Below are 12,239 nucleotides of genomic sequence, written 5' to 3' on the forward strand. Positions count from 1 at the left end.
TTCAGTTCAGTTCAATTCAGTCGCTCAGTCATGTCCGACTCTTTGTGACCCCATGAATCGCAGCACGCCAGGCCTCCTTGTCCATCAACATCTGGAGTCACTCAAACTCACGTCCATCGAGTCAGTGATGCCATCCAGCCATCTCATCCTCTGTCGTCCCCTTCTCCTCCTGCCCCTAATCCCTCCCAGCATCAGAGTCTTTTCCAATGAGTCAACTCTTCGCATGAGGTGGCCAAAGTACTGGAGTTTCAGCTTTAGCATCATTCCTTCCAAAGAAATCCCAGGGCTGATCTCCTTCAGAATGGACTGGTTGGATCTCCTTGCAGTCCAAGGGACTCAAGAGTGTTCTCCAACACCACAGTTCAAAAGCATCAATTCTTCGGCGCTCAGCCTTCTTCACAGTCCAACTCTCACATCCATACATGACCACAGGAAAAACCATAGCCTTGACTAGACGGACCTTTGTTGGCAAAGTAATGTCTCTGCTTTTGAATATGCTATCTAGGTTGGTCATAACTTTCCTTCCAAGGAGTAAGCGTCTTTTAATTTCATGGCTGCAGTCACCATCTGCAGTGATTTGGGAGCCCGAAAAAATAAAGTCTGACACTGTTTCCCCATCTATTTGCCATGAAGTGATGGGACCAGATGCCATGATCTTCATTTTCTGAATGTTGAGCTTTAAGCCAACTTTGTCACTCTCCACTTTCACTTTCATCAAGAGGCTTTTTAGTTCCTCTTCACTTTCTGCCATAAGGGTGGTGTCATCTACATATCTGAGGTTATTGATATTTCTCCCAGCGATCTTGATTCCAGCTTGTGTTTCTTCCAGTCCAGCGTTTCTCATGATGTACTCTGCATATAAGTTAAATAAGCAGGGTGACAGTATACAGACTTGACGTACTCTTTTTCCTATTTGGAACCAGTCTGTTGTTCCATGTCCAGTTGTAACTGTTGCTTCCTGACCTGCATACAGGTTTCTGAAGAGGCAGATCAGGTGGTCTGGTATTCCCATCTCTTTCAGAATTTTCCACAGTTTATTGTGATCCACACAGTCAAAGGCTTTAGCATAGTCAATAAAACAGAAATAGATGTTTTTCTGGAACTCTCTTGCTTTTTCCATGATCCACAGGATGTTGGCAATTTGATCGCTGGTTCCTCTGCCTTTTCTAAAACCAGCTTGAACATTTGGAAGTTCATGGTTCACGTATTGCTTAAGCCTGGTTTGAAGAATTTTGAGCATTACTTTACTAGCGTGTGAGATGAGTGCAATTGTGTGGTAGTTTGAGCATTCTTTGGCATTGCCTTTCTTTGGGATCGGAATGAAAACTGACCTTTTCCAGTGCTGTGGCCACTGCTGAGTTTTCCAAATTTGCTGGCATATTGAGTGCAGCACTTTCATAGCATCATCTTTCAGGATTTGAAATAGCTCAACTGGAATTCCATCACCTCCACTAGCTTTGTTCGTAGTGATGCTTTCTAAGACCCACTTCACTTCACATTCCAGGATGTCTGGCTGTAGGTCAGTGATCACACCATCGTGATTATCTAGGTCGTGAAGATCTTTTTTATACAGTTCTTTTGTGTATTTTTGCCATCTCTTCTTAATATCTTCTGCTTCTGTTAGGTCCATACCATTTCTGTCTTTATAGAGTTTTAAAGACCTAGTATTGCATTTCATGTGTATTATTCTAAAGTTTTTAAGTTACATGCTACTATTTTAGTATTAGCTTATCCAAAATCCTCGTAATTTTGAATTAGAAATCATCCTGACAGCTTAAAACCCTCTAATTTTTCTACCAACATAGCCGTCTTCATATCTCATTTTTAAATTTTCTCACATTCTTTATGGAGGAATAGCAAAAAAAAAAGTATTTTCATCTCTTACAGTATCCATGGAGATAATTCCCAGAGATGAATAGGGCTAACAGCTAGGAGAACAGGGATGGGTAATGCTATATTTTAAATGGCTAACACTGCTGTGATATAATAACAGTGTTACCTGTATATCCCCCAATTTTTATTAGTCTTTCACACACACACATAGAAAGGTTGTGGATAATTAGAGGTGAGAATATTACATGCAGAGAAGGCAATGGCACCCCACTCCAGTACTCTTGCCTGGAAAATCCCATGGATGGAGGAGCCTGGTAGGCTGCAGTCCATGGGGTCGTTAAGAGTTGGACACGACTGAGCAACTTCACTTTCACTTCTCACTTTCATACACTGGAAAAGGAAATGGCAACCCACTCCAGTGTTCTTTCCTGGAGAATCCCAGGGATGGGGGAGCCTGGTGGGCTGCCGTCTATGGGGTCGCACAGAGTCGGACTCCACTGAAGTGACTTAGCATAGCATAGCATTTAATCCTGACTAGGACAGACATGTATATCTTACTTGCTATAATTTTCCCAGTGTCTGTCACCAGTAGACACTCACATAGTAGACACTGAATGAATATACTACCTGTCACCAGGAGATAGGCAAAGTGATCTGTAGAATGAAAACATGCTAATTCATGAAGCTACTTATTATCATGTGGTTAAACATTTTTCATAATACATTATTATATTTTGAAAGTTTATATAAAATTTGCTCATCACTAATAATTTCTGTGAATAAGTATGATTGGATAACATAAAATATAACATTTTATCTAGACTTGAACATGTAATTGAAAATTCTTCAAAGAAAATATATATGTACATATCATAATGTGCAAGGTCATCCCTCCTTTTCTGAATTTCTCTCAGGCTAAATCAGTCCTTCCAATCAGGCAACTGATGAGGCAGTTTTCGCCACAGTTGAATTTTCTTCATAATTCTAATGAGGGAATAACACATAATTAGGAAGCCTGGGAGAAAATTTGCAAAGCCACATCTGTTTTTCTTTCATATTTTTCATTTATTCTTCCTCCTCTTAGCTGAAAAAATATTTTGATACAGAATTTTTGAGTTTAGTGCTTAAAATAAAATAATTTATTGTAAAGTAGGACTGTCAGTTTCCCCAAATAATTTCTCAAAATTGAGTGGAATTTGAATTTTGGGGATAAATACACATTTTCTAATATTAGACTATTACAATCAGTGTAGTTGTTTTTGGTGAGAACAACATGTATCAGGGACTAAGGTAATTTCTTGTAATTTGGGCTGCATAGGCTCCTGATTGCAAAGAGTCTATCAGAAATTCTGATTAGCAGTTGTAGATGTGTTTGATTAATAAAAGTGATAAAGTCATCATAAGTTGATAAATGCAGTTGATTTCATAGAAAAATTCTCATCTAAAGCCATGACTCATGGTGAGGGCAGGGGTCTCTGTCTTTTATGGGGCAAAAATATTGGGGCCCCATGAACTCAATTTGGTTATATGAACTAGCAGCTCTTTGATAGAGAGCTCTGTGCAGTAATTAATTCGCTTTTTCTTCAAGGTCTTAAAATATCCAGCTTGATCTTTGTTCACCTGATTAACCAGTTAATTAAATTTTTATGTAAGTCTTCTGACCTAGTTAGCTTGCCAGGAACACCTATTAATGGGGAGTAACAGGTGAGGTTCCTTCCAACCCCTCCTACAAATTCCTGCTTGTCATTTAGTACAAGGAGCCACTGCTTCCACTAAAATTCCACCATTGTGGAAACAAGGGAAAAAGCAAATACGAGGCTCAGAGATCTTTTGAGTCTATAGGGTTCTGCAGTAGAAATGAGACACTGAAAGGAGAAGGGAAATGTTGGTAAAATTGATACCACACAGAGCCTTTTAAGGGCAGAAGCACTTAGTTCAGTTCAGTTCAGTTCAGTTACTCAGTCGTGTCCGACTCTTGCAACCCCATGAATCGCAGCACTCCAGGCCTCCCTGTCCATCACTAACTCCCGGAGTTCACTCAAACTCACGTCCATCGAGTCGGTGATGCCTTTCATCCTCTGTCATCTACTTTTCCTCCTGCCCCTAATCCCTCCCAGCATCAGAGTCTTTTCCAATGAGTTAACTCTTCGCGTGAGGTGGCCAAAGTACTGGAGTTTCAGCTTTAGCATCATTCCTTCCAAAGAAATCCCAGGGCTGATCTCCTTCAGAATGGACTGGTTGGATCTCCTTGCAGTCCAAGGGACTCTTAGGAGTCTTCTCCAACACCACACTTAAATGTTTATTAAATAAACAAAATGAAGTAATAAATACATAAATGGCTTGTAGGCTGTGCCAACTATTAATGCATAGGTATCTTCCTCTGTCCCCAAACTCTGTCTCTACACTTTTCTTAAAATTGCAATACTTTTTGTAAGTCACAGATTTTAAGATGTTAACAGGCATTTGATTTTTTACCTTATTTTTTAATTGGAGTATAATTGCTTTACAATGTTGTGTTAGTTTCTGCTGTACAATGAAGTGAATCAGCTATATGTATACATATATCTCTCCCTCTTGAGTGAAATGTAATATTTAACATATATCTCTCCCTTTTAAGCCTCCCCATCCCCATCCCTTGGAGAAGGCAATGGCACCTCACTCCGCTACTCTTGCCTGGAAAATCCCATCGATGGAGGAGCCTGGTAGGCTGCAGTCCATGGGGTTGCTAAGAGTCAGATACGACTGAGCGACTTCACTTTCACTTTTCACTTTCATGCATTGGAGAAGGAAATGGCAACCCACTCCAGTGTTCTTGCCTGGAGAATCCCAGGGACAGGGGAGCCTGGTGGGCTGCCATCTATTGGTTCACACAGAGTCAGATACGACTGAAGTGACTTAGCAGCAGCAGCAGCAGCAGCAGCAGCTGCATCCCCATCCCTCTTGCCTAGGGCACCTCAGCCTTTATTTTTTAGAGTTGTGTCACCTGTATGGTTTAGGAAGCTACACTTGGTAGTGGCTGAAGGACAGTGTTATTGAGAGCACATGTGTTACTCACTTGACTGAAAAAAGGGGTCAAAGAAGAGGCAGGGAACAGAAATAAAGGGAGTTTTGAAATGTTTTATTAGAGTTAGGCCAAGTTTTAGGAATCAGCACTGAATTTCTCCTCCACCTCATGTTCTCTGTCCCTTCTCTCTTTTTCTTCTCACCTCCCTCTTCTTTCTCCTTCCTAAACTTTGAGATTTTTATTTTCCAGACCCAAACTCAGGCAAAAATCATTTATTCTACCCTTAAAATATGCTCAAGTTAAATATAGTCCAAGGACTTCAGACCATGGGAAATAGTTGCTTAGTAACAAACTTTGTTATTTTATACGACTCACGACAACACAATTCCCAGGTTGGGAGTCTGCTCCTATTTCATAGGTCAGTGGCCTACCTCTCTGCTTTCCGTTTCCACCTCATTAAAATAAAAATCAAGATGTTCTAGTAAATTCCTTTCACTGATTACCCTGTTGTTGGTTGTATTCTCAAATACCTGGGAAGAAAATTAATTAACTTCTTCAGAGTTCTAAAACTGTGCATATCCTTGGAAACCAATGTTGTATTTAACTTCAGGCATGATGGATTGATCTAGTGCTCTGTTATACTTGCGGTTTCAGAGAAATGATTTATAAGAAGAAAAACAGGCATCATTTTGTTTATGATTTATGAGCTTTGATCTTTAATCCTGAATTTTTATATCATTAGTCTCGAGAAAGGGATATTATAAGACAGGTGCAATGAAATTTCAAATATTTTCACACATATAAATCAGTTTATTATCCATACTTCGGCCATAGGTTTTATGATAGAGCACATAATCATGATGGAGAACACAATCTTTAACCCCAGTGTAATTTCTCAAATACACATATTTGCCAAATTGCATAACCATATGTATATTCTCATAGGTATAGATATATATGTGTGTGTGTGAGAAATCAGTTTAAGTATAGGTGAAGATTGCAATTGAGAAATAGCTTATTCAAAGGAATTTAATGATGAAATACAAATAACCCATGTAGAAAATAAATGCATTTTTAATATGTGAGGTCACCTACGTTTTATAAAATGGAAAGATTTTCAAGGATTTATTGACCTAGGTTCAGGAGAATTGCCTTTCTCCTTGCCAGGCCCCAGTAAATGAATAGGTTAGTTTTTTATAAACGAGTGAGCAAGAGGCCCAGAACTCTATAGAGACATCAGTCAGAAACATTTTTCAAAGTTCTCTTTTTTTCTGACTCAACATAACATTGAAAAATGATTATACATTACCCAGCCTATTTTTTCAGTATTCTCTGAGTGTTCTTTCTCCTTGAAGAGTTTCAGAGGTTCAAGCTAAGCTTGAAGCTCCATGTTGGGAGGCGCAATGTGGCTTGTCTCCCTGGAAACCACCTGTTCACCACTGCCTTTCCCGAGGTGCCTGGCCTTCGCCTCTACAGGCAGGATAATGAAGAGTTGTCAGAGGTTCAACAGAGAAGCAGTACCAGCAGGATATGTATTAAAAGATTCACTGCAAGGAATTTCTTTGAGCCTTTGTGGGGGTTGGCTAAGCAAATTCAAAATCCAGACAAGGCTAGAATTCTTGGGCATGAATGGAAACTATTATTCACAGGTGAAATCTGTTCTTTATCAGGGAAGTTTTGGCAGTGATTCTAGAGGCCTTTCACCTGATTGAATCAGGTCCACCCAGATTATCTAAGATAATAGCTCTCTCATGTTTGGCTTTTATACATCATAAAGAGGTAAGAGATAATAATCTCCCTTACTTAGAGTCAATTGGTTATGAATTTTAATCACATCTTCAAATTACCTTCATAGCAACAGCTGGATTAGTATTTGATTTGATTAGTATTTGAAAACTGTAGACAATAGCTTAACCAAATCCACACAGCCAAAGTCCATCACATCATAATGATGATATACTGTTATAGCATTGATTTTCTCATTTGGGGCACCCAAAGGCAAATGCTCTTATAAGTTGATGCAGGATCAAGATACTAAGGACATTCTCATGCTTTGTGGATTCTTTTCCTCCCTGTTTCTATAATTGAGCCCTGTCTTATGTGCATCCTACTAACAGTTCTACCAATTTCATTTATTCACAAGTGGAAGAAGCATCACCAGGAATTTTTGGCACTGGCACAAAAGGGATCCTGTGGAAAGTTTTGCTTTTTAAGTTAGTTAGTGATTTTGTCTTTATATTGTTTAAAATATAAAATATAGTTTCATGGTTTAGGATATTTTTACTTCAGTTCAGTTGCTCAGTCGTGTCCGACTTTGCGACCCCATGAATTGCAGTACGCCAGGCCTCCCTGTCCATCCCCAACTCCTGGAGTTCACCCAAACTCATGTCCATTGAGTCAGTGATGCCATCCAGCCATCTCATCCTCTGTCATCCCCTCCTCCTCCTGCCCCCAATCCTTCCCAGAATAAGGGTCTTTTTCAATGAGTCAACTCTTTGCATGAGGTGGCCAAAATATTGGAGTTTCAGCTTTAGCATCAGTCCTTCCAATGAACACCCAGGACTGATCTCCTTTAGGATGGACTGGTTGGATCTCCTTGCAGTCCAAGGGACTCTCAAGAATCTTCTCCAACACCACAGTTCAAAAGCATCAATTCTTCGGTGCTCAGCTTTCGAGATCAGATTGATTATATTCTTTGCAGCCAAAGGTGGAGAAGCTCTACACAGTCAGGAAAAACAAGACTGGGAGCTGACTGTGGCTCAGATCATGAACTCCTTATTGCCAAATTCAGTCTTAAATTGAAGAAAGCAGGGAAAAACACTAGACCATTCAGGTATGACCTAAATCAAATCCCTTATGATTATACAGTAGAAGTGAGAAATAGATTTAAGGGACTAGATCTGATAGATAGAGTGCCTGATGAACTATGGATGGAGGTTTGTGACATTGTACAGGGGACAGAGATCAAGACCATCCCTATGGAAAAGAAATGCAAAAAAGCAAAATGGCTGTCTGAGGAGGCCTTACAAATAGCTGTGAAATGAAGAGAAGCAAAAAGCAAAGGAGAAAAGGAAAGATATAAGCATCTGAATGGAGAGTTCCAAAGAATAGCAAGAAGAGATAAGAAAGCCTTCCTCAGCAATCAGTGCAAAGAAATAGAGGAAAACAACAGAATGGGAAAGACTAGAGATCTCTTCAAGAAAATTAGAGATACCAAGGGAACATTTCATACAAAGATGGGTTTGATAAAGGACAGAAATTGTATGGACCTAATAGAAGCAGAAGATATTAAAAAGAGGTGGCAAGAATAAACAGAAGAACTATACAAAAAAGATCTTCATGACCCAGATAATCACGATGGTGTGATCAGTCACCTAGAGCCAGACATCCTGGAATGTGAAGTCAAGTGGGCCTTAGAAAGCATCGCTATGAACAAAGCTAGTGGAGGTGATGGAATTCCAGTTGAGCTATTTCAAATCCTGAAAGATGATGCTGTGAAAGTGCTACACTCAATATGCCAGCAAATTTGGAAAACTCAGCAGTGGCCACAAGACTGGAAAAGGTCAGTTTTCATTCCAATCCCAAAGAAAGGCAATGCCAAAGAATGCTCAAACTACCGCACAATTGCACTCATTTCACAAGCTAGTAAAGTAATACTCAAAATTCTCCAAGCCAGGCTTCAGCAATATGTGAACTGTGAACTTCCAGATGTTCAAGCTGGTTTTAGAAAAGGCAGAGGAACCAGCGATCAAACTGCCAACATCCTGTGGATCGTGGAAAAAGCAAGAGAGTTCCAGAAAAACATCTATTTCTGCTTTATTGACTATGCCAAAGCCTTTGACTGTGTGAATCACAATAAACTGTGGAAAATTCTGAAAAAGATGGAAATACCAGACCACCTGATCTGCCTTTTGAGAAAACTGTATGCAGGTCAGGAAGCAACGGTTAGAACTGGACATGGAACAACAGACTGGTTCCAAATAGGAAAAGGGGTATGTCAAGGCTGTATATTGTCACCCGGCTTATTTAACTTATACAGGATATTTTATATAATAATTATTAAAGAGATGCAATATTCTAGGTAAATATAAGACATCTTTAAATCATTAAAGTCTATACTTTTTTGGAGGGTATTTTTATTATAGCACTTTTATGTGGATATGATAGAGGTTAAATTAACTAATGCTTTTACCCAATATACTATACAATTATGCCATAATCTTTGGTTTTGAATATAAGAATATATTCTATTTACAAATAAAATAAATATTGTTGTTGGGATAGTCAATTAAAGAAAGACACTTTTGGGAAAGAAATCGGTATAACAATCACATTGTCGGAGGAAACAATCATCACAGACCTGAGTCTTTTCATGTCTTAAAATGCTTATATCGTGTCATGTGAAACAAAAGTCTGTTTGAATTTTGTCTCTAGTCAAGATATGAGACTAAATTATGAAGAAGTCATCATTTCAGTCAGAGCAAAAGAAGAGGCAAAACAATAGATTTCTTCAGAAACTGAGGTTTTCTTAAGAATTGAAAAACATGTTTATTCTGTTTTTCCCCCCTCTCCAATCCCTCTTATTCCTTGTATGGCAGCTGCATTAATTAGCAGTTTTGTTCATGAATGTCTTGGAAGTACCTGAAGTAAACTCTAAAGCAATTTGTTTGTTTGTTTTTCTAAGACCACAGTTAATCTATACCCAAGCTAAATAATTAAAACATTTTTATTAGTTTTCTCTCTGAAATTAATTGGGTCTTGTTGTCTTTGCTTTCCTGTATTATTTTATAGCAGAGTGGGAGCATGAATATACCTAATAGCTGTTTTGTAAATATTTGTTGATTGATGACAGAGGCTGGTTAGAAGAGTTTTAATGAATCATTAGAACATTAAATTAATAAATCATGACAACAATATTAATGTTGGCTTAGCTATTTCTAGACTCTGCTTTCATACGCACAAATAGTCCATTGGTGGCTTCAAATTCATTGCTTTACATATTTAATTAAATATAATCTAAATTAATTATAGAAAAAACTCCCTCAATAAAAACTTAAAATTGATATCTTTACATGTCTTCCTACCCATCAACATATTACATAGGTTCAGGAAAAATATAATGCTGCCTTAGTGCACTCACTCATGATATGTGCACATTGAATCTAATTAATTTTTTACCTCATGAGCATAACCAAGGCAAACAATTTATCAGAGCACAGGGAGGTGTCAAAAGACTTGTTTTCCTTTGAAGGGAACTGATTATTTCCTAACTGACTAGCAATTTTGCTTCTCCAGCATTCCTCAGGCATATCTGAACTTACTTTCCCTGCTTATGATGTCTAAAAGAAATATGAGACAGAAACTTTTTCTCAGAAACCACTTCATAGTACTTTTATTACATTGAAATTTTCATTCTTTTAAAGATAGACTTGTTCCATCTTTGATGTAACCAAACATATAGCCAATAATTGTTTTTTATTGCTAATCACTAATTGCTGAAGGTGGTGTTTGACGGTTCTGGAGTTGGACTTCAGATGGCTTTTGGTGCTTTGCAAGAATGGAGATGTATACTGAGGAATCACAGAGCTGCCTTATTTTCCCTGTGGGTGCTTTCTCCTCTGAGCACATGGGCAGGTCTACAGAGTAAGAGAATCAAAGCCATCACCTCCTGATTCATCATATTTCATGTGTTGTCTTATTGTGGGATTAAGAAAGAAGTGGTCCTTAGGGAATTGCCGGCTTGTGAAACAGGCAGATGTTCAGCAAGTAGTTGTAAAAAGATGGAACTAGAGAGCACCAAAGCAGCATTAGGCTTAGAAGAAAGGAAAATGAGGGGCTGGGAGCCTAGGACTGAAATGTAAGAAGCTACAATGTTTTGAGGAAGAGGAATATATAAAGAATACAGAGAAAACAGCAATGAAATTTTGAGAGGAGATGGGAAAACTGTGAGTAATGGAAAGGAAAAAAAAAAAGAAAAGATTCTGTTTTGATGAGGAAAATGTGGACAACTGAGCTAAATAGTGAGGAAAATGAACACTGGGCCACCATATTTCCTAAACCATTGCTCCCCCATCCTTCTCTACACTGAGGGCGACCACTGGAGATTCGATGCTCTCAAACTGATGTCACTCCACTTGTGTCCAATGAGTCAACAGTGGGCAGTGGTCAGAGGTGCACCAGTAGAGTGGTTTGACTTGAGCCCACATTGTAGCTGACTGAGAAGCCAATAGCAGAGTGTTCCCATAGAACATGCTATGGGTCATTCTGCTTTCTATCCTAAGTGCCTCCTTCCGTGATGCCAGGGCCCTACCTACTGCTAAGTGAACACTCAAGGTTCTGCAATCAGAGGAGTTCCCCCTGCCCGACCCCCACCCACCACCCCCTGGGAGAGAGTCCCTGACCTCAGGGATACAGGAGCTGCTGGTTGAATGTTCCAGCATGCCCTTCTTCAGACACAAATTCTGAAAGGTGTCCCTCGTATTGCACATTTTTCCTTCTTGTTCTCTCACTGAGGCTCCCTGAAATCACTCTTCAGATCAACTTTCTGTATTTGTTTCAGGTACAGCCTTCGAGTGCACGGGAACCCAAAGGAACATTGACTAGCAGCTGAAGGCGGATTTAGAATTTCAGGGATGGGTTTTGTTCATTTATTTGGAAGATGGGAGAGCCATGAATAAAGAAATTTAAACAGAAAGATCCAGGAGTGAAAGAGGCAGTGAGTACAAAGGAGAGAAAGGTATAGTTGATAGAGTGGGTTGCCACAGGAATAGAAAGTGATGGAATTTCCTATATTGAGTGACCACTTTGAGTGAGAAGAGGGACACACACACACATTCACACACAAAGAAAAAAAATGGATGTAGTTAAATGTTTTGTAGATTTTATGATGGGGGACGTATGGAATTCTCTGGATGGCTTCTGTATTTTCCATGAAGTCCATTCATTAAAAAAAAAAAAAAAAAAGATTTATGCTTACAGAATGCCCATTACAAGCAGAAACTCTGCAAAGGACTTGATCCAGAGAGCAAGAGAGTTACCACTCTGTAAGGAAAACACACAGTCTTCAAGAAAGATATTTTTAAATGAATACATTTTATTTTTTTAAATTTTTTAAATTATTATTATTATTTTTTACTTTACAATATTGTATTGATTTTGCCATACATCAACATGAATCTGCCACGGGTGTACACGTGTTCCCCATCCTGAACCCCCCTCCCACCTCCCTCCTCATACCATCCCTCTGGGTCATCCCAGTGCACTAGCCCCAAGCTTCCTGTATTCTGCATCAAACCTGGACTAGTGATTCGTTTCTTATATGATATTATACATGTTTTAATGCCATTCTCTCAAATCATCCCCACCCTCCCTCTCCCACAGAGTCCAAAGGACTGTTCTATAC

General features: G+C 39.0%; 1 long non-coding RNA gene across 2 annotated transcripts in view; it reads left to right on the plus strand.

The window, feature by feature from the left end:
- Positions 1 to 11,746, plus strand: part of LOC147356934 (uncharacterized) — a 514,461-nt gene extending 502,715 nt beyond the window's left edge. For both annotated transcript variants that reach the window (XR_015143652.1, XR_015143654.1), the window contains one exon: positions 11,397 to 11,746. This is a non-coding gene — a long non-coding RNA (uncharacterized LOC147356934). The remainder of the gene's footprint in view (positions 1 to 11,396) is intronic.
- Positions 11,747 to 12,239: the final 493 nt, after the last annotated feature.

The sequence above is a fragment of the Bos grunniens genome, chromosome 16 (genome assembly GCF_055505025.1).
Source record: "Bos grunniens cultivar Pamir isolate PY7600 chromosome 16, Bosgru_T2T1.0, whole genome shotgun sequence".
NCBI classification, from domain to species: Eukaryota; Metazoa; Chordata; class Mammalia; order Artiodactyla; family Bovidae; genus Bos; species Bos grunniens.